This window comes from Leucopleurus acutus (assembly GCF_964270905.1).
Source record: "Leucopleurus acutus genome assembly, chromosome: 5".
NCBI classification, from domain to species: domain Eukaryota; kingdom Metazoa; phylum Chordata; class Mammalia; order Artiodactyla; family Delphinidae; genus Leucopleurus; species Leucopleurus acutus.
In genome coordinates, this window is record NC_139147.1 from 118,615,624 (window position 1) to 118,637,535 (window position 21,912).

Below are 21,912 nucleotides of genomic sequence, written 5' to 3' on the forward strand. Positions count from 1 at the left end.
TAGCACGTATTGGACACTTTGAGTGAATAAAGTCATTTCTTTCAATTCTGAGAGTTTTTTTTTTTTTTTTTTTTGGTATTTCTCCCACTCTTAATTTTCTTTCCTCTTTCTGGAATTCTTAATATTGGCTGTAGAAACTCCTAGACAATTTCTCTAATTTTAAATCTATTTTCTCCTGTTTTACATCACTTACCTTTTGCTTTTTTTCTTTTTAACATCTTTATTGGAGTATAATTGCTTTACAATGGTGTGTTAGTTTCTGCTTTACAACAAAATGAATCAGTTATATATATACATATGTTCCCATATCTCTTCCCTCTTGCATCTCCCTCCCTCTCACCCTCCCTAACCCACCCCTCCAGGCGGTCACAAAGCACCGAGCTGATCTCCCTGTTCTATGCGGCTGCTTCCCACTAGCGACCTTACGTTTGGTAGTGTATATATGTCCATGCCTCTCTCTCGCTTTGTCACAGCTTACCCTTCCCCCTCCCCATATCCTCAAGTCCATTCTCTAGTAGGTCTGTGTCCTTATTCCTGTCTTACCCCTAGGTTCTTCATGACATTTTTTTCCTTAAATTCCATACATATGTGTTAGCATACAGTATTTGTCTCTCTCTTTCTGACTTACTTCACTCTGTATGACAGACTCTAGGTCTATCCACCTCATTACAAATCGCTCAATTTCGTTTCTTTTCATGGCTGAGTAATATTCCATTGTATATATATCCTGCATCTTCTTTATCCATTCATCCGATGATGGACACTTAGGTTGTTTCCATCTCTGGGCTATTGTAAATAGAGCTGCAATGAACATTTTGGTACATGAATCTTTTTGAATTATGGTTTTCTCAGGGTATATGCCCAGTAGTGGGATTGCTGGGTCATATGGTAGTTCTATTTGTAGTTTTTAAAGGAACCTCCAAACTGTTCTCCACAGTGGATGTATCAATTCACATTCCCAGCAACAGTGCAAGAGGGTTCCCTTTTCTCCACACCCTCTCCAGCATTTATTGTTTCTAGATTTTTTGATGATGGCCATTCTGACTGGTGTGAGATGATATCTCATTGTAGTTTTGATTTGCATTTCTCTAATGATTAGTGATGTTCAGCATTCTTTCATGTGTTTTGTTGGCAGTCTGTATCTTTTCTTTGGAGAAATGTCTATTTAGGTCTTCTGCCCATTTTTGGATTGCGTTGTTTGTTTTTTTGTTATTAAGCTGCATGAGCTGCTTATAAATTTTGGAGATTAATCCTTTGACAGTTGCTTCATTTGCAAATATTTTCTCCCATTCTGAGGGTTGTCTTTTGGTCTTGTTTATGGTTTCCTTTGCTGTGCAAAAGATTTGAAGTTTCATTACGTCCCATTTGATTATTTTTGTTTTTATTTCCATTTCTCTAGGAGGTGGATCAAAAAGGATCTTGCTGTGATTTATGTCATAGAGTGTCCTGGCTATATTTTCCTCTAAGAGTTTGATAGTTTCTGGCCTTACATTAGGGTCTTTAATCCATTTTGAGCTTATTTTTGTGTATGGTGTTAGGGAGTGATCTAGTCTCCTACTTTTACATGTACCTGTCCAGTTTTCCCAGCACCACTTATTGAAGAGGCTGTCCTTTCTCCACTGTACATTCCTGCCTCCTTTATCAAAGATAAGGTGACCATATGTACGTGGGTTTATCTCTGGGCTTTCTATCCTGTTCCATTGATCTATATTTCTGTTTTTGTGCCAGTACCATACTGTCTTGATTACTGTAGCTTTGTAGTATAGTCTGAAGTCAGGGAGCCTGATTCCTCCAGCTCCGTGTTTTGTTCTCAAGATTGCTTTGGCTATTCGGGGTCTTTTGTGTTTCCATACAAATTGCAAAATTTTTTGTTCTAGTTCTGTGAAAAATGCCAGTGGTAGTTTGATAGGGATTGCATTGAATCTATAGATTGCTTTGGGTAGTAGAGTCATTTTCACAATGTTGATTCTTCCAATCCAAGAACATGGTATATCTCTCCATCTATTTGTATCATCTTTAATTTCTTTCATCAGTGTCTTATAATTTTCTGCATACAGGTCTTTTGTCTCCTTAGGTAGGTTTATTCCTAGATATTTTATTCTTTTTGTTGCAATGGTAAATGGGAGTGTTTTCTTGATTTCACTTTCAGATTTTTCACCATTAGTGTATAGGAATGTCAGAGATTTCTGTGCATTAATTTTGTATCCTGCTACTTTACCAAATTCATTGATAGCTCTACTAGTTTTCTGGTAGCATCTTTAGGATTCTCTATGTATAGTATCATGTCATCTGCAAACAGTGACAGCTTTACTTCTTCTTTTCCAATTTGGATTCCTTTTATTTCCTTTTATTCTCTGATTGCTGTGGCTAAAACTTCCAAAACTATGTTGAATAAGAGTGGTGAGAGTGAGCAACCTTGTCTTGTTCCTGATCTTAGTGGAAATGCTTTAAGTTTTTCACCATTGAGGACAATGTTGGCTGTGTGTTTGTCCTATATGGCCTTTATTATGTTGAGGAAAGTTCCCTCTATGCCTACTTTCTGCAGGGTTTTTATCATAAATGGGTGTTGAATTTTGTCGAAAGCTTTCCCTGCATCTATTGAGACGCTCATATAGTTTTTCTCCTTCAGTTTGTGAATATGGTGTATCACGTTGATTGATTTGCGTATATTGAAGAATCCTTGCATTCCTGGAATAAACCCCACTTGATCATGGTGTATGATCCTTTTAATGTGATGTTGGATTCTGTTTGCTAGTATTTTGTTGAGGATTTTTGCATCTATGTTCATCAGTGATATTGGACTGTAGTTTTCTTTCTTTGTGACATGCTTGTCTGCTTTTGGTATCAGGGTGATGGTGGTCTCGTAGAATGAGTTTGGGAGTGTTCCTCCCTCTGCTATATTTTGGAAGACTTTGAGAAGGATAGGTGTTAGCTCTTCTCTAAATGTTTGATAGAATTCGCCTGTGAAGCCATCTGGTCCTGGGCTTTTGTTAGTTGGAAGATTTTTAATCACAGTCTCAATTTCAGTGCTTGTGATTGGTCTGTTCATATTTGCTATTTCTTCCTGATTCAGTCTTGGCATGTTGTGCATTTCTAAGAATTTATCCATTGCTTCGAGTTTGTCCATTTTATTGGCATAGAGTTGCTTGTAGTAATCTCTCATGATCTTTTGTATTTCTGCAGTGTCAGTTGTTACTTCTCGTTTTTCATTTCTAATTCTATTGATTTGAGTCTTCTCCGTCTTTTTCTTGATGAGTCTGGCTAGTGGTTTATCAATTTTGTTTATCTTCACATAGAACCAGCTTTTAGTTTTATTGACTTTTGCTATCGTTTCCTTCATTTCTTTTTCATTTATTTCTGATCTGATTTTTATGATTTGTTTCCTTCTGCTAACTTTGGCGTTTTTTTGTTCTTCTTTCTCTAATTGCTTTAGGTACAAGGTTAGGTTGTTTATTCAAGATGTTTCCTGTTTCTTAAGGTAGGATTGTATTGCTATAAACCTCCCTCTTAGAACTGCTCTTGCTGCATCCCATAGATTTTGGGTCGTGGTGTCTCCATTGTCATTTGTTTCTAGGTATTTTTTGATTTCTTCTTTGATTTCTTCAGTGATCACTTTGTTATTAAGTAGTGTACTGTTTAGCCTCTATTTTTTACAGATCTTTTCCTGTAATTGATATCTAGTCTCATAGCGTTGTGGTCGGAAAAGATACTTGATACAATTTCAATTTTCTTAAATTTACCAAGGCTTCATTTGTGACCCAAGATATGATCTATCCTGGAGAATGTTCCATGAGCACTTGAGAAAAATGTGTATTCTGTTGTTTTTGGATGGAATGTCCTATAAATATCAATTAAGTTCATCTTGTTTAATATATCATTTAAAGCTTGTGTTTCCTTATTTATTTTCATTTTCAATGATCTGTCCATTGGTGAAAGTGGGGTGTTAACGTCCCCTACTATGAATGTGTTACTGTCGATTTCCCCTTTTATGGCTGTTAGTATTTGCCTTATGTATTGAGGTGCTCCTATGTTGGGTGCATAAATATTTACAATTGTTATATCTTCTTCTTGGATCAATCCCTTGATCATTATGTAATGTCCTTCTTTGTCTCTTCTAATAGTCTTTATTTTAAAGTCTATTTTGTCTGATATGAGAGTTGCTACTCCAGCTTTCTTTTGGTTTCCATTTGCATGAAATATCTTTTTCCATCCCCTTACTTTCAGTCTGTATGTGTCTCTAGGTCTGAAGTGGGTCTCCTGTAGACAGCAAGTATATGGGTCTTGTTTTTGTATCCATTCAGCCAATCTGTGTCTTTTGGTAGGAGCATTTAGTCCTTTTACATTTAAGGTAATTATCGATATGTATGTTCCTATTCCCATTTTCTTAATTGTTTTGGGTTCGTTGTTGTAGGTCTTTTCCTTTTCTTGTGTTTCTTGCCTAGAGCAGTTCCTTTAGCAGTTGTTGTAAAGCTGGTTTGGTGGTGCTGAACTCTCTCAGCTTTTGCTTGTTTGTAAAGGTTTTAATTTCTCCATCAAATCTGAATGAGATCCTTGCTGGGTAGAGTAATGTTGGTTGCAGGTTTTTCTCCTTCATCACTTTAAATATGTCCTGCCAGTCCCTTCTGGCTTGCAGGGTTTCTGCTGAAAGATCAGCTGTTAACCTTATGGGGATTCCCTTGTGTGTTATTTGTTGTTTTTCCCTTGCTGCTTTTAATATGTTTTCTTTGTATTTAATTTTTGACAGTTTGATTAATATGGGTCTTGGTATATTTCTCCTTGGATTTATACTGTATGGGACTCTCTGTGCTTCCTGGACTTGATTAACTATTTCCTTTCCCATATTAGGGAACTTTTCAACTATAATCTCTTCAAATATTTTTTCAGTCCCTTTCTTTTTCTCTTCTTCTTCTGGGACCCCTATAATTCGAATGTTGGTGATTTTAATGTTGTCCCAGAGGTTTCTGAGACTGTCCTCAGTTCTTTTCATTCTGTTTTCTTTATTCTGCTCTACAGTAGTTATTTCCACTATTTTATCTTCCAGGTCACTTATCCGTTCTTCTGCCTCAGTTATTCTGCTATTGATCCCATCTAGAGTATTTTTCATTTCATTTATTGTGTTGTTCATCGTTGTTTGTTTCATCTTTAGTTCTTCTAGGTCCTTGTTAAATGTTTCTTGCATTTTGTGTATTCTATTTCCAAGATTTTGGATCATCTTTACTATCATTATTCTGAATTCTTTTTAAGGTGGACTGCCTATTTCCTCTTCATTTGTTAGGTCTGGTGGGTTTTTATCTTGCTACTTCATCTGCTGTGTGTTTTTTGTCTTCTCTTTTTGCTTATCTTACTGTGTTTGAGGTCTCCTTTTTGCAGGCTGCAGGTTCGTAGTTCCCGTTGTTTTTGGTGTCTGTCCCCAGTGGATAAGGTTGGTTCAGTGGGTTGTGTAGGCTTCCTGGTGGAGGGGACTAGTGTCTGTGTTCTGGTGGATGAGGCTGGATCTTGTGTTTCTGGTGGGCAGGTCCATGTCTGGTGGTGTGTTTTGGGGTGTCTGTGGACTTATTATGATTTTAGGCAACCTCTGTGCTAATGGGTAGGGTTGTGTTCCTGTCTTGCTAGTTGTTTGGCATAGGATGTCCAGCACTGTAGCTTGCTGGTTGTTGAGTGAAGCTGGGTGCTGGTGTTGAGATGGAGATCTCTAGGAGATTTTTGCCATTTGATATTATGTGGAGCTGGGAGGTCTCTTGTGGACCAGTGTCCTGAAGTTGGCTCTCCCACCTCCGAGGCACAGCACTGACTCCTGGCTTCAGCACCAAGAGCCTTTCATCCACACGGCTCAGAATAAAAGGGAGAAAAAGTAGGAGGAAAGAATTAGTAGAAAGTAGAAAGAAAGAAAGGAGGGAGGGAGGGAGCGAGGAAGGAAGGAAGGAAGGAGGGAAGGAAGGAAAAAAGAAAGGAAAAAAGAAGATAAAGTAAAATAAAGTAAGATAAAATATAATAGTTATTAAAATAAAAAATAATTATTAAGAGAAAAAAAAAAACAAAAACGGATGGATAGAACTCTAGGACAAATGGTAGAAGCAAAACTATACAGACAAAATCTCACACTGAAGCATACAGATACACACTCACAAAAAGAGGAAAAGGGGAAAAAATCATAAATCTTGCTCTCAAAATTCACCTCCTTAATTTGGGATGATTAGTTGTCTATTCATGTATACCACAGATGCAGGGTACATCAAGTTGATTGTGGAGCTTTAATTCGCTGCTTCTGAGGCTGCTGGGAGAGATTTCCCTTTCTCTTCTTTGTTCTCACAGCTCCCAGGGGCTCAGCTTTGGATTTGGCCCCGCCTCTGCGTTTAGGTCGCCGGAGGGCGTCTGTTCTTCGCTCAGACAGGACGGGGTTAAAGGAGCCGCTGATTCCGGGACTGTGGCTCATTCAGGCCGCGGGGGAGGGAGGGGCACGGAGGGCGGGGCGGGCCTGCGGCGGCCGAGGCCGGCGTGACGTTGCACCAGCCTGAGGCGCGCCGTGTTCTCCGGGGAAGTTGTCCGTGGACCCCGGGACCCTGGCAGTGGCGGGCTGCACAGGCTCCCTGGAAGGGAGGTGTGGATAGTGACCTGTGGTCGCACACAGGCTTCTTGGAGGCGGCAGCAGCAGTCTTAGCATCTCATGCCCCTCTCTGAGGTCCGCGCTTTTAGCCGCGGCTCGCGCCCGTCTCTGGAGCTCCTTTAAGCAGCGTTTTTAATCCCCTCCAGGTACGCGGGGGGTTTCTTGCCTTTTGGGAGGTCTGAGGTCTTTTGCCAGTGTTCAGTAGGCGTTCTGTAGGAGTTGTTCCACGTGTAAATGTATTTCTGGTGTATCTGTGGGGAGGAAGATGATCTCCGTGTCTTACTCTTCCGCCATCTTCCCGGAAGCCCCCTTTTGCTTTAATGTTATGGAAATTATTTAAATGTTATCTTGCAGACATCCAAACTTTCTAAAGAATTTGTGTGTGTATAATGTATACACGTATACATATTATACAATATATATTTTAATTTTCATATATCCTATTATTAATTTCCTAGAGCCGTTTCTTGTTTTTCTTTTCCGTATGCTTTTTCATTTTTTATTACTTTCTGTGAAGAAGGTTCTCTATTTATCCCTTTAGATTAATTTTACACCCCCCTTCTGCTTTGTGCCGCCAGCTGATCACTGTGGACTGATGGGTACGGATTGCCTCTCTAGGGCTTCCTTGTCGGCTTCTGGTTGGGGTTTGTCAATGGAGTCTGGCCCCATTTCCAGTAGGGCCTTTGCTTTCTTTACAGTGCTTGGTTTCCCTGAGCTGGGGCTTCTCTGCTTCCAGTTCTCTACGAATTAAACCTGTAGTCTACTGGGTGGAGGAGAAAGGTGCTGAATCTGGGAGAAGACTGAGGGTCTCATTGCCCCTCATATAGACTTTTAAACACTCCTCCTATTTTCAACTCCTGCTTCATGCTGCCTTCCACAGTGCATTGTACGTGCAGTTCCTCAGCCCTTCCAGAGTAGACTGACCTGCTTTTCATGGCATCTGCAGGCATTCAGTTATCAATTTTATCAGATAAAGCTGCTTCACACATTCTAAAATTATACTGATACCTTTCGGGTCTTCTTGCCCATTGTCTTGGTATGTGTTTATATTTAAAAAATATTTCTGCCATTGTTATGACATAATTTTATTACAAGGAATTTAAATTCCTGGCAGCAATCTGAATACAGCAAACTTCTTCTTAAATATGTATGAATTTGTTTGAGGGTGGTGGCAGAGATTATTGTCTCTAATAATTGAATGTCCTTTAAACTAATCTCCTTAAGAGACTTTATGTCTTCCACGGGGATGGAGAGTTAAAAGAGAAATTCTAAACAGCTCCTCAAAAAAATATCAGTTTTGGGGTGTTGTCCTCCCCAGGACTCCTAAGAAGTATTCTAGATAAAACAAACTTTTGTCACGTAAACATAATATCAAGTATTTGCTCAAAAGATATGCTTAGGTTTTTTGACAGCACATTTAATACTTCACTTTTATCAAATGCAATGAGAAACAATGTCAAGAACATTAAGAATCTAGAAGTGAATTAAGCGCACACATGCACGTTTCTGACACAATGATTTGTTTTGCTACATTTTCTTTTGGGCGCTTCACATTGCTGTGAGATTATACTTATTATATTTATACACTTCAAACTATTAGAATACATACAGACAATGCTGGAGGCTCTTCCAAAATACAGAGAGTAATTATTTTCCAAAAATATAAGTTCTGTAACGGGACATGTTACCATGAATCCAGGAATAAAAGAAAAACATATCCTGCCTTATATCTAAGCTTTTTCTTAATCTTTAAATAAAATTCCATCAATAACGACTTTTCGTATGAAACAATTTTGTATCATACCTTTATTAATTAAAATTTATAGCCCATGTTTAATTTCAGCTTAACTCTAACTTGCTATCTGCCAATTTGGAAAGTTTTTAACATAAAAGAAATTGTTAGGCAGTTTAATCTTGAAATGCCTTAATGGCCCTAAGTTGGTTTTCTTTATGTGATCTTAAAGTAATATTAAAAAATCATTTGGAAATAAAATGTTTATACAGTTAATATGATACTTAAAGACATATCTCCACTGATGACTTGTTACTGCATCTTATTGATGGAGACAATTTTTGTTAGAACATAGACTTGATAATGCAAGATTTTTTTTCAATTAACTAAAACAGGAGCTAAACTGAGGATGTATCATTAATATTTATTATTACTATATATTCAAAATGTAGACTATATTAAATACGAATATTAATGTTTGTGAATAATCATGCATTTTATGCAGGGAATATAGTTCATTCCCTGAGAAATATAAATTCCCAATGGGCGGACATGTGTTCTGGAGAATGACTGATAAGTATTGCTTTAAGGAAAACATTTTTTCTGAGAAAAAAATATTTTTTCAAACATGGTTATGAAATAGCCCATAGGTTCTACATATTTTTATTGAAAGTATTCTGGAAGAATTATTTTACTCACTTTGTCACCTCATTTTAAAGAAAAATTGAGATAGTAGATCTTTTTCCAACTTGATCATGTGTGTGTGTGTGTGTGTGTGTGTGTGTGTGTGTGTTTACCTTTTTTTTTTTTAAGTAATTTTACCACATGACTATATCTTGCCACTCTGCTGAGTTATTATGTAAGTTTTGGAAAGACTACTAAGTCCAAACATGGAAAATCTAAAAAAAGTGAATAATTAACTTTCTGTGTTCTCTTAATGCCTACATTTATAAAGAAAAGTCTTGTTTCTTAGATTATTCAGGCTTACTTGAAGAATTACGCTGAGAAATTTTTGTAATTCATGATGAACTGAACACTTAAAATTATCTAAAATGAAGTTTTCACATTAAAAGTAATACCCTATGTTTACCTGTTGCTCCTCTCTGAATTATCATCATACTCTTATTAGAAACTAAATAATTTATAAAAGACACTGGAAGAAAGACTAAAATATTTGCATAATATTAATCGTAATATTTCTGCCTATTCCACTTCCTGATGCCAAATACTTCTTTTACAGCTAATGGCAGTGTTTTGAGTAAGTGCCACTGAGCTGAGGCTTACTTTGCTCTTTTACCTTGTTTCACATCCACACTTTCCTTCCAGCACTGCTTACGTCAACCCTGTAGACTTGACAGTTTTAAAATAAATGTTTTTCTCTGAATATAATAAAATATATTATGTGAAAATGCAGTTATATTTTAGTGTAATTCAGTATACACTAATATACCATGTACGTTTGCATCTTTATTCCTGTCCTGCCCCTAGGTTCTTCAGAACCATTTTTTTTTTTTAGATTCCATATATATGTTTTAGCATAAGGTATTTATTTTTCTCTTTCTGACTTACTTCACTCTGTATGACAGACTCTAGGTCCATCCACCTCACTACAAATAACTCAATTTCATTTATTTTTATGGCTGAGTAATATTCCATTGTATATATGTGCCAGATCTTCTTTATCCATTCATCTGTGGATGGACACTTAGTTTGCTTCCATGTCCTGGCTATTGTAAATAGAGCTGCAATGAACATTGTGGTACATGACTCTTTTTGAATTATGGTTTTCTCAGGGTATATGCCGAGTAGTGGGATTGTTGGGTGATATGGTAGTTCTATTTGTAGTTTTTTAAGGAACCTCCTTACTGTTCTCCATAGTGGCTGTATCAATTTACATTCCCACCAACAGTGCAAGAGGGTTCCCTTTTCTTCACACTCTCTCCAGCATTTATTATTTGTAGATTTTTTGATGATGCCCATTCTGACTGGTGTGAGGTGATACCTCATTGCAGTTTTGATTTGCATTTCTATGATGATTCGTGATGTTGAGCATCCTTTCATGTGTTCATTGGCAATCTGTATATCTTCTTTGGAGAAATGTCTATTGAGGTCTTCTGCCATTTTTGATACGGGGAGTGGGAAGGGTAAGCTGGGACAAAGAGAGTGACATGGACGTATATACACTACCAAATGTAAAATAGATAGCTAGTGGGAAGAAGCCACATAGCACAGGGAGATCAGCTTTGTGCTTTGTGACCACCTAGAGGGGTGAGATAGGGAGGGTGGGAGGGAGACGCAAGTGGGAGGAGATATGGGGATATATGTATTCACTTTGTTATAAAGCAGAAGCTACCACACCATTGTAAAGCAATTATACTCTAATAAAGATGTTAAAAATATATATATCATGTAATGCTGCTGTTATATTTTTAATACAAAAATAATACCTTGACTTAATCTAATCCATCACCAAGTCCTATTGATTCTACCTTTGAAGTATATCTTGAACTTGTACGCTGTTTTCTAACCACTTTACTCCTACTTGAGACTAGCTCTTATCAACCAGACTTTGTCAATGATCTCCATGTTGGTCTTGTTTTAATTCTCATCTTCCAAGCTACCCTCTGTGATAATCTGTGTAACACAGATATCTAATCAGATCTTTTCAATGGCTCTATGCCTTTTAAAATGAAGTTAATACTCATTAGATTACATATTAAAAATTTACATTTGGGGATTTCCCTGGTGATCCAGTGGTTAAGATATCGCCTTCCAATGCAGGGGTTATGGCTTTGATCCCTGGTTGGGGAGCTAAGATCCCACATGCCTTGTGGTCAAAAAACCAAAACATAAAACAGAAGCAATATTGTAACAAATTCAGTAAAGACTTTAAAAATGGTCCATATCAAAAAGAAATCTTAAAAATATTTTCCATCTCAACCTTGGCATTGTATTTTTCTTGAGTGTCATCAGTTTTACTTCTCTATATTCTTCATCCACATAAATTTCATTTGTACCTAAATTTTTGAAATTATCCTTCTACAGTCTTCCGCCTTACCAAGTACTTCTCATCTTTTATGACTCAGCTCAAGGTTACCTTTTTCCTGTGGTGTCATCTGTTGACCTTTCCCCCCCCCCCAAAACTCTCTCATGAAATAGTGAAAGGTTGCCCCTCATCTAATGCTGTCATACACCCTACTATCTCAATTATAGCACTTATTATACTGTACTGACATTAGTTGGTTTGCTTGTCTTTCTATATCATCAAAAAATGATTAGCTTCTTAAGATCAGAGATGAAATATAATTCATTATTTATTGTTAGCACTTATATATGATAAATTTCAATTGTTCTATAAATGTTTAAATGAATGAATTGATTCGATAGACTTTTCTGAGAAAATATAGTCATTTACACAATACATTTCTACTGTTTTAAATATGTCCAGTAAATGAGCCTGTAAGAGATTAAACTGCAATAGGAGTGATGGTCAAGAAATGTACCATAGAAAACAAAAAAGATTTATTTATTAGAGAATTGACCTATATAAACACTCATGATAAATGATTATAGCCAACACTTATAAGTAACTTAAAATGTGCTAGGTACTGTTTTAAGTGTTTATATATATTTACTCATTAATTCCTAAAAAAGAATCCTATGAAATAGATACTTTTATGATCCTGTTTTGAAGGTAAAGAAATAGAGGCCCGAAGAGGTTAAGTAATTTGCTCAAAGTCACAGCTAATAAGTAGCAATTGCAGGATAAAGCCTATGATTTCCACGGAAACTGTGTGTATTTTTACTATCTCTATCTAAATTAAGGACATACCCCACAATTCAGGGAATTCAAAGAAGAACATTTTATTTCATTTGGTTAACATTCATGGGTCAGAAATCCAGGTGGTGCTCTTCTGGGCAGTTCTGCTTTCTGTGGCTTTGCCTAGAGTCATTTACTCTACACTACTCAGCTGGTAGTTCAGCCATGCTGGCAGGTCCAAGAGGGTTCATGGTTCGATCAACCTTCATGTGGCTTCTCTCTGTTCGTGCACCATAGTTCTTTCATGATTGTTGGACTTCTTACATGGAAGTGAGCTTTCAAGCAAGCAAAAGCTTGAAAAAAGAAACTGAAAAAAGAATTATCTCACATATATGTGTTCATATATATTATGTAGAGAATTTACACAGATTCATATAGACATATATTTATACATATATTATACATGTTAGTCATGTACCTATCTATATACATAATTGTATATACTTAGTTATTTTTGAAGTTTTATACACATCTCTATTTACTATATATACACATACATATGGTACTGCTATATTTAAAAATGTGAAGTTGGCTTCAATTTCGTATTTAGAGACATTAAATATATTACTAGTATGAATATTGTATGACCTTAAAGGTTTTTTCTTTCAGGGTTCAGTTGTTTAATTTTCAAATGTCTGCAAATCACGATGGGTTCATATTAATTTGCTAACAGTTCAATGTACAATATAAACGAATAACAGTCTTCAACAGTATTTCAAATGGTCTTCTTGATAATTTAAAACAAATATTTTGGACAACTTTTTTTCTTGTATGACTAAGTCATTATTATTTTTACATCGTCTAATGGTCAATCTACAACCTTTCTGGAGAGAAGGGAAAGTGACAACTCATCTTCTCACAGTTCACATGAGTTTGTGTTATTAATCTGAAGTTTCTTTGCAGAACTCTTTTTTTAAGGCACTGGTCCATTTTGTGAGGAATAATTTAAGACCACTTAACAGTACACCTAAAGCTAGTTAGCCAGGGGCACTGACTGCTACACATATCACTGTAGGCTAGAAATGAAGGAAAAAGCAAGGCACCTCTCTCAATATCTCTGTGTTCTGGAACTTTCACCCTTCCTTCACGGTAATTCACTGATAGTAAATAACATGTCACTAACATAAGGACTAAACTCAGAGAGGGGACCATACTGAGCCTCACATAAAATATTAGTAAGATTAATTATCTGCTTTATTTTTTGGTAAAAATAAATATAAAGGGTGATTTCTATTTTTGAAAAATAGCTACAATACTTCTTATCCCATATAAGCACCCAGAACCTTGTCATTCGCCCATCAGAATTTGTAGTCTATTCTTTCTTCTGTTGAGCCTAGCAAAGCACTGTAAGTGCCTCAGCTAATGGAGTGCTCAGGAATTGAGCTCAGGAAGGCAATCTAGGTTCCTCCTAGGGCTTGTTCTCTCTCTCTCTCTCTCCCTCTCTCTCTCTCTCTCTCTCTCAATCTCTGTCTCTCTCTCTTGCTTCTTTTTGATCCTACTCACCATGTTGGCAAGCCACGTGTATATATTCTTCTTGGCAGCCCCAGCCTAAGTCCTGCCTGACAACATTAACTGCCAGGTGTGTGAGTGAGGCTGGCACACGCCATCCTTTGAGCATCCCCAACTAATGCCATGTAGAGCAGAGACAAGCTGTCCCCATCCAGCTCTACCTAAATTGCACATTCATGAGCTAAACAAATGATTGTTGTTTTACAGCACTAAGTTTGAGGTAGTCTGTAATGTTATACTTGTTAACATGAACAGGAAATTAATGTATTTTCCCCACTTTTCAATGGATTGCCTTGCACACAGCACTTTGAAGACAATTAACCCTGGTTATGACTAGAGGAATCAAAATTAATTGAGGTTTGGGGAAAAGGGTGAAAAATACTTTCTCCTGTCAAGATTATAAAACATGAGTGACTGTCTCAAGTGGTAGAAGTTCCCATGTACAAAAATATTACTTTGACCCAACTGTCATTCTGCCTGGGTGTCCATCATTATATTATGTCTTGGATAAATATAGTGTTATTCTGTTGAAATAAAGAGGCTAATGTATTAAACTGTTATCATATACAAATAAATTATTTTGTAACCTATTGTTTTTCACTGTGATAATAGGTGAATTGGAAAAAGGGAGGGATGCTTTTTATAGGAGGGATTTATATGTGTGGTTATCTGGTGGGAAAGGATGGATTAGACATACAGAGTTGAGTTGATGCAACTCTGGTAACTTGTAGTGAAGACCAGAAATATCAAAGATGTGTATAAAACCTTTGAAAGTAGCCCTGAGAGGCTCCAAAGACAAATTTTATTTCTTAGAAACTTTTGTGTCTGTTCAATGAGTTTTGATTTCAAACATTTTTTAGTTTACCTCTCCTATTCTGTCAGAGTTAGGAGCTCATTATTGTTCAATAAAAATTATAGCTATTATGGTATATATGATTTATAGGAGTATAGAAAGGCTTATGTCATTGTTTCCTTACTAGTTCAGGCAGGTTTGTGGGTCTTAGGACTTGGGTATGTCTCTGCCAATTAAAAAAAGCAGGTGGAGGTGAATATTACGAGGCAGTTACACAGTGTAGGGAATGAATACTGAATCCAAGAGGATATACATGTGGGCTGGAGGTCCCTGAGGCAGTGAATTATGATATGGATTACTTTGCAAATGGTGAAAATTTGAGAAATGTAAAAAATAATAGATTCTTTTACTCATGTTTAATTTGAAGCTGCAATGAACTGTTTCATCTGTGTTGTGTTAAATGTTCATTGCTGACATCTTTGCTACTGGTAGGTCTTTTTTTGGTAGTGAAATTATCAGTTCTTTGACACCGTGGCTGTTAAACCAAAAAATTCAATATACTCTCTCTATCCAAGTAAAAATTCATTTCATTGTAAATGTTGTATTCTTTCAGCATTGTAAACTCCTTCACTAAATTTTTGCTGATGCTGAAATATGATTCCTAATAAATAAGGTGAATACTTTAGAAAAAATAGATTTTTCTCTTTCAGATCCTTTTTGACACTTAAATATATTTTATCATATATAAACACTATCTTATTATGTTAGCTAGATAATCCCTTTGTGGCAATTTAATATATAATGAGTTCACAATATAATATACTCTTAATGAAGTGCAATTATATTAAGTTGGTCATAATTTGTGATTTTGCAATTATAAGTTATTTGTCTAGTGGATATTTTGATTATTTTTCTAGCTCAAGTTTGTCAAAATGGTTAATTCAATGTCTCATGATAACAAATCCCAGTAATTCATAATGAAACCTCAGGTGGTGCAAATTTGCATTATAGCAACTCATTTAATTAAGGAGTTTCTATAGTTAGAAGAAACACACCCCCCAAGCTTTAATGACTTAATTTCTTTTTTTATATGTTCTTAGAATTCATTTTAGTGATGGTGGCAAAGTCTTAAAGAGATTTTTTAAAATAGATTTTAGTTTTTAGAGCAGTTTTAGGTTCAAAGAAAAATTGAATAAAGGGTACAGAGATTTCTCATATACCTTCTGCCCCCCACATGCACACCCTGCCTGACCATAAGCATCACCCACCAGAGTGTTTGTAACAGTCATGAACCTACTGTGACATATCATTATCACCCAAAGTCCACAGTTCACTTTAAGTTTCTCTTTCAGTGTTGTATGCTCCATTAGCTTTGACAAGTATATAATGGCATGTATCTACTGTTATAGTGTCATACAGAATAGTTTCACTGTCCTAAAAATCCTGTGTTCCACCTATTTATTCCTTCCCCTTTCTTAACCCTTGGCAGCCAATGATATTTGACTCTCTCCATTGTTTTGTTTTTTCCAGAATGTCATATAGCTGGAATCATACGGTATGGAGGCTTTTTCCATTTGGCTTCTTTCACTTAGTAGAATGCATTTAAGATCCCTCCATGTCTTTTCATGGCTTGATAGCGTGTTTCCTTTTAGTACTGAGTAATATTTCATTTTCTGGATCTACTATTGTTTATTTTTCATTTACCTACTCAAGGACATCTTGATTGCTTCCCAGTTTTGGCAATTATGAAAAAGTTGCCATAACCACCTGTGTATAGGTTTTTGTGTGAACGTAAGTTTTCAGTGACTTTGGGTAACAACCAAGGGTCATGATTGCTGGACCATATGGTAAGAGTATGTTTCATTTTATAAAAAACTGTCTTCCAAAGTTGCTGTACTTTTTTTTTTTTTTTTTTTGCTGTACACGGGCCTCTCACCGTTATGGCCTCTTCCCTTGCGGAGCACAGGCTCCGGACGCGCAGGCTTAGTGGCCATGGCTTACGGGCCCAGCCACTCGGTGGCACGTGGGATCCTCCCGGACCGGGGCACGAACCCGTGTCCCCCGCATCGGCAGGCAGACTCTCAACCACTGTGCCACCAGGGAAGCCCAAAGTGGCTGTACTATTTTGAATTCTCACCAGCAGTGAATGAGAGTTCCTGTTGCTCCATATCCTCACTAGACTTTGGTGCTGTTAGTGTTTTGGATTTTGACCGTTCTAACAGTAGTGTTATCTCATTGTTGTGTTAATTTGCAATGCCTTAATAACATATGATTTTGAGCATCTTTTCATATGCTTATTTGCCATCTGTTTATCTTCTTTGGTAAGGTGTTAGTTTAGATCTTTTGCTTATTTTAAAATCAGGTTGTTCATTTTCTTATTATTGAGTTGTAAGAGTTTTTTGTCTATTGGTATAATAATCTTTTATCAGATATGTCTTTTATAAATATTTTTTCCCAGTGACTTGTCTTCTCATTGTCTTGACTGTCTTTCACAGAAAAGTAGTTTATAATTTTCATGAAGTCCAGGTCATCAATTATGTTAACATTTTTAGATTGGAAAAACTGTCCCTCATAATTTCCTGTAAAACACATAACTATTAACAAGAAATTTTGTCCACATATACTTGGTTTACTTCCTTTAATGATGCTGCTTCTACACTCCTCTAGTTTATATTCAGTAATAACATTCTTTCATTTTTCTAAAAGCAAATATACAGGGTACATCCATGATGTGAGTTCTGTCTGTTGATAAGAGTATTCAGAATGAAAACTGGCAGAGAGCTTTAGCTCAGCATATGATATGAAGTGGTGGGATTTTAGTGTAATTTTCTACATTCAGAAAAAATAGTATATCACTTAGAATTCAAATAGAGAAGCAGAACCAGTAGGGGATACACATTACAAGATGTTTTTCAAAGAATCGGTTTATCTGATTATGGGGCTGGCTAGGCAAGTCTGAAATGTGTAAAGCAGGCTGTCAGGAAGGTCAGGCTGAAGCTTTCAGGCATGGGCTGAAGCTGCTGTTTATAAGTGGAATTTCGTCCTCTTCAGGGAAACCTCAGTTCTTCTCTTAAGACCTTTTCAATTTACTGAATCAGATCCACACAGATGAACAGATTATTTAGGATAGTCTCATATATATGACATATTCAAAAAATTACAGAAAATGTAAGTATTACAGTCCTCATTTCAGTAATTGGTCACATGGTCATAGATGTTTTTTTTAACTATTTGCTTTCACTATCCATTCCATATTTCCTTTATCCTCAGCAAACACCTCAGATAATTGTGGTAATTTGTCTGATGGTTTGACCAACCCTTTATTCCTGAAGGGTCTGGGACCTTAGTAGTCCTGAACTGACTTAGGTTGTAGTTTTACACTGACTCAGGTCACAAGACGATTGTACTAAGTGATGCCCTAAGGGATCTCCTGTACTCCAGACATACTCTTCCTTACCTCTATCGTGGAGTGGCAGTCCAATTTCTCCGTGGTAATCAGGCTCAGTCACTCCAGCCAGTACATTAAACCCTTTCTTTGCCTCTGAATTAAAAGGCATGAGGAGTCCAAACTGACCTGGTTACAGTTTTAACTTCCAACTCAATCATTGTTGTGTCTCCTGGGAGAAGCATTCATTCATTTAGAGCTAAGATCTTTATTTTTATTTTATTTTTATTTTTTTGCGGTACACGGGCATCTCACTGCTGTGGCCTCTCCCGTTGCGGAGCACAGGCTCCAGACGCGCAGGCTCAGCGGCCATGGCTCACGGGCCCAGCCGCTCTGCGGCATGTTGGATCTTCCCGGACCGGGGCACGAACCCGTGTCCCCTGCATCGGCAGGCGGACTCTCAACCACTGCGTCACCAGGGAAGCCCGAGCTAAGATCTTTAGACCAGCAGGACCTAAGGTGACCAAGATGGGAAGCAAAAGTTTTCTGGTGGATCAACACTAGGAAGTAGATCACTAGTGGGCAATAATGAGCAGAGACACCTCCATTTCCACCGCTTAATTCCTAGACAACAAATCCTGGTTATGAGAAAAACACCATGTGTTGAAGGCTGATTTAGAACATATACCACATCCTGGAGGACATTACCCTAGCCCTGCAGTGTTTCCATATAGTTCACACTGTAACTGCGCCTTTAAAAGGTTTTTTTTACAAGTCTGTCAAACCAGCTGCTTCAGGATGAACATGGTACGATCAGTGAATTCCATGAGCATAGGCCTATTGTTATATTTCATTTACTATTAGATGAGCTCCTTGACAAGAAGCGATGCTGTGGAATACCGCCATGGTGGACTAGACATGTTTCAATTCCATGGATGATCATTTTGGAAGAAAATTTCCTTATAGGTAAGACAAATCCATGTAGAGTAATATCTATTTCAGGAATTAAAAATTCCTGCCCTTCCATGATAGAAGCTGTCCAATATGATCAGCCTGCCACCAGAGGCCTGGCTGATCACCCCAGGGAATGATGCCATAATGGGGACTCAGTGTTGGTCTCTGCTACTGACAAATAGGCTGTATTACAGTGGCTGTAGCCAGGTCATCCTTGGTGAATGGAAGTTCATGTTGTCAAGCCTATGTATGACCTCCATCCTTTCCACCATATTTGCTTTGGCCATTCGCCCTTTGAGCAATGGCAGGGCAGGAATGGTTGGGGAAGTATCTGACTAGCCTCCGCAGACAGGTGATCCTAGTCACATGATTATTAAAATTCTTCTGTGCTGAAGTCATCCTTTTGTGAGCCTTCACCTGAGAGGTAAATATCTTCAAAGTTTTGGCTTTCAGAGAGTTATATATCCACATATCTCATCTCCAGACCTCCCGTCATCAATTTTCTAATCATTCCCTTCCGTATCCTTGAACCATCCATCCAAATAATTGGGTACAGCCCATGGACTTGAATAGACTTCTCTGTCCATTTCTCCTTCCAGGTAAAATTAACAACCAGGTGTGTACTGCTCAAAGTTCTGCCCTATCCTTCGGTGCTGTCGCTGAAATGGGTAGTTGTGCACCAAAAAACGAAAATATTTCTGAATTTTCCGGTTTTGTTAGCCAATGTTTAAATTTCTTAAGCAAGATTTTTTAAAGATCTTTTTTTCCCATTGCAATAAAAGGAGTAAGATCACAATTTTTCCTGATGTGACTTGAGTATTAAGCTTTTCTTAGTTAAACCTTCAGTACATAAGATGATCCCCTATCATTTATACCAAAATAACGTTTAGAGGAAAAGGTGGAACTATTAACAATTACACAGGACCAAAAGATATAAATTGTGACTGTCCCTGGCAAGCCCAGAAGAATAGTTACACTAACCATATTGCAAATATTGGACTAATGAACCTGACTCTACTGCTTCTAGTGAATGTGTAAAAAATGAGTGCAATGCCTTCTTAAGACCCTAGCTCTAAGCATGTGTAAGACCTGTACTATGTATGAGATATATTAAAAAATAAATTGGAGAGGAGAAGCAGCAGGAAATAAAAGTGTGTTTGCTGTAGCATTATCGCTTTCATTTAATTACTTTTTCTCCCTTTGATTTCCTGGCTTATTTCTTTTCTCACTTCATTAATTTTTCTGTTCATGCCTGACTAACCTGTCTGTTCTTGTCATTCACAGTGTACATTATAAGCTTGCTGGTGGCTATTATTTTTTGATAAATGCACATTTCAAATTTGACATTGGAAATCTGTGGCAAATAGGAGTAAATAATAGAAATTGTGTTTTGTGTAGTACTTTTCTGGAATTAGTGTATTGGGAATCTCTGTGTGATTAAAAATCTTAGAAAAACAAAGCTTGGGGAGTTATTAACACTTAGTGGAACATACTTTAAAATAATTAAAAAAATTGCAGAGTAGGGTTTTAGAAAGAATGTATTGCCAAATATTTCTTGCTCCATTTCCTAAAATTATTCAAGAAAAAGCAAAATCTTTTGACCTTCTAATTTCTTAATTTTAAAAGGATTCTTTTAATACTGGTTCTTGATTGTAATTTTAAATTAGACCAATACTAAAGGGATTGTTATTTTTCTTTATAATAGTAACTTAAGAGGCCAGGTTGTTTTCTTTACAATGATAACTTATGATCTTTCTCAGAGCTGGTCAGTAAAATAAAAATTAGAAAATGATTTATTCTTTCCATGGTGCTATATTATAGAAAATACTCTCCTGCTTCATAACTGTTCTTGAAAGTATCATTTCCAATGAAGGCATTTTAGAGAACACCTGGATTTAGGGATCATTTCAGCCACTGTGAAAATTGTCTTTAACCACTCATAATATATAATTATGATTGAAAATTGTATTTAAATGGATATCACTGTTTTTTGAATGATATAAACACTTATATTTTGAGTTTTATTAAGTTAACATAAGTTCTTAAGCACCTCTCTCTTCTACATGTATGGAAGTAAAATACAGTGTGAGTCTCTATGAGATTTCTCTTATTTTAATAAAAGTGTTGTAACTCTTTGATCATTTAAATTAGCACAAGTTCATAAAGAGCCAGATTTTCTACACACAACTAAATGTTGAAGACTGGAAGAGTTAATGTGTTTTTACTACCATTATTGTTTTTAGTTATTATCAATATAATAGTGATGTAATCTTTGTAGACCACTTAAAAGTAACAGCAACAGCACATGAAGTTACAGAATGCACAAGTGAAGATTTTATTTTCCTCACTAGACCCCTTCCTAAGCCCAGTCTTCTGAGGCAAACATTGCCCAGAATTTTTCTTTATTTAGCTCTTCAAGTGGGTACATTATATATTTATATACTTATATCATTGTTTATGAATATATTAATTTTGAACAGAGTCTTTTGGCTCCTTGCATAATTGAGTTTCATTCTCCTCTCTCTTTTCCTCTAGTATTTTCTTAATTTTAGCAATGACATTTTTAGCTTCCCTACCAATTTCTCTTTAACTCAATTTGTTCTAGATATTCATTAATTTATATTATATATTTTTGTAATCTATATATGTATATATTTATAAATCATTTATAATTTAATTATTTAATCTATATATATTAATCTATATTATATAATTAAGACAAATTTGATTGTTTGTTAATTAGACACAGAATTTACTGATTTCAAGCTGACTCTGCAACAATTTCTTATTTCTCTTTTTCCCCAACCTCTACTGCCAATCTCTGCTTTCCAATTTCTGTTTTTTATAGTTTTGTTTACACAGTTCAGGTTTATACCAGTTATAAATGATTCTTTAAATACGATGGCCCTCTATGTTTTATTGATAGGTTGATTCTAAAAATTGGAGAATATATATGTGTCATATTCTAGCATAATCTCCTTTAATTTTTTTCTAACATTTCCTGTCTTCTGATTCATATTTAGATGCGCCAAAAAAACCCACACCATTCTTTTATTGAGATCTTGTTTTTTGTTTGGCTTTTTGTTTTGTTTTGTTTTACAGCAAGATATTTTGA